We start from the raw sequence: 2,399 nt of genomic DNA on the forward strand, positions 1-2,399 counted from the left end.
GCACACGGCCCAACCTCACCGCCATGTATACGGACATCACTGACTGGACCGACACCCCCGAGCCCGGTATATGTATAGGTGACCGACCACACTGCTGCACCGACCTGTGACTGGCTGCACGTCTGCACACATAGGGCGGGGCCTGCTATCCAGGGGGCGGGACCTGTCATCGAGCACTGTACTACAAGGCAGAGCATGCTGGGAGGTGTGGCGAGTCATGTGATGTTTAGTAGGCGGGGCATGCCGAATACTGGCAGAGTTGTCACCAGAAATCACTCATGTTGTTATCAGTAGAGATGGGCAAAACGGTTCATCTGCATGAGCGCCCCTCTACGGATCGCTCACTGAAAAGATCCGGATCTTTTAAACGACTCATGGTTCACTAAACTGCTCTTTTTACTATGGTAGGAGAGGAAATGAGAAGGGGATGTAGTTTGAGGGAGGGAACGGGAGTTATTTTTAAAGTAAAACCATTGCTTGTCTGTTATGCAGAATACCCCCAGCATTCCCCCCACCACTATAATGCATTGCTGGGACTTGTAGTCCTACATAGTTGGTGCTATTCTGCATTGCTTTATAATAATCATACAGCAATGCAGAATACCACCAGCTATGCGGGACTACAAGTCCCAGCAATACATTATAAAAAAAAAGTCAGCTGTGCAAAATATCTCTGAGCGGATCTCAATCAGTATAATTGAGAAGGCGCAAGGAGCTAAAGAACTATATCATTTCAATCTTGATCCATTGAGAGCCAGATTCAAAGATGCAAAGGAGCCAAAAGAACCAAATCATTCCTGAGTCTGTCTGACTCTTGCTCTAAGATCATATTACAAGAGCTGCTCTTGTCTCACTCTCTGCTTCTATATTCCATCCACAGAGAGCACAGACCAGAAGAACCGCCGCTCATTTTTACTCGGCCACCGCTCTTTCATTCTTCTGAGGGAGCCGCTCAATAGTTTCGGATCGCTCATGAGCTACCCATCTCTACTTATCAGTCTCTGCATAATGACTATAAAATGTTCTCTGATGCTGGTTCTCGTTTTGTTGTGTTTTAAATGGAGTGTTGGAGGTTTAGGTCTCCGTTTAACCCTTGCCATCCGACTTCTGGAGGCCGTTTAACTGCAGCTTCACGATCATGTGATTAGTTGATACAACGGACACATGATGGGGACAATGACGTCACAAGCACAAGTTGAAACGTTTTTCCACAACACGGATAACGCTGGGTGTTGCTATTCATTTTGAATGGCTTTACAACGCCAGGCAACCCCAACACACCTGCATGCAGTCCACCATAACCCACCCAAATGTACTAAAATCATAGTGCAGGGTGACACCTTACCATTCATTTACACTTCCTTCCTCAAGCACTCTGGGAGTTATAGATAAAGCTTCCTGTTCTGCAGGTTGTCTTTGGTTTTTAGTCTTTATGCAGGTCCATTGACTTGCATTAGATGTGAGGAATAGTCCATAGCCGGAGCTGAGAGGAAAGTGCTAACTGCCACGGGACTGAAGTGGCAGTCAGTGTGAGCTCACCTCCCTCCCCCTAGACTCCGGCTATGGTATGTCCCTTGCTGTCCTTACGTCTAATGCAATTCAATGGACCTGCATAAGATGTGATGATGTCAGTAGTCCTTAGACCACTGGAGCCCAGAGGAGAAGGATCAGGTGTATAATGGTGGCCATACAGTGCGCAAATTTCGTGCGCTTCCTGCAATTCTCACAGGGAGTTCTGCTGTGGGCACCCCTTTGGCCGGCATCCCTCAATCAGCTGATCGTAGGAGCTGGTTGGAAAATCTTTAAAGGAACAGAGGCAGCAGCCAAATGAACTGCCGGTGTTCTATCAAAGATTGTGACTGGGTTGGAAAGTGTGACCGGTCACGTGGTCACACATTTTAACGTAGTCACGCCCAACTTTGTGAGTGCAATCTGACATTTCACAAAGTCGGACAGAGGTGACATTTCAGGACCGATCAGCTGTTCCAGGGCAGATCGGTTCTCCTGCACATACAATCTGCGATGCCGATCTGCCCTGGAACAGCGGAGAAAGCTTTGAATTCTACACCTTTTGCCGGCCACATATTTTAACCCCCAAACAAAATGGGCGTGACTACGTTAAAATGTGTGACCACGTGACCGGTCACACATTCCACTGCCGAAAAACTGGACGGGATTATGTTAAAATGTGTTACCACGTCACATATTCTAATGCAGTCACAAACTTTGATAGAACACGGCTCTGTTCGGGTATTCTGAAGAGAGATTGCTCCATCATTGCTTGTAAGCATTGATGGAGGAATCTGTTCTTTGTGTTGTTTTTTCATTTAGCCTGCAGGTTGAATGAAAAAACCCAGATGCGTGTATGTACTTTTTAGACAAAACAAGTCGTTAACCCT

This window comes from Nanorana parkeri, unplaced genomic scaffold, assembly GCF_000935625.1.
Source record: "Nanorana parkeri isolate BGI_ZX_2015 unplaced genomic scaffold, ASM93562v1 scaffold1250, whole genome shotgun sequence".
NCBI lineage: Eukaryota > Metazoa > Chordata > Amphibia > Anura > Dicroglossidae > Nanorana > Nanorana parkeri.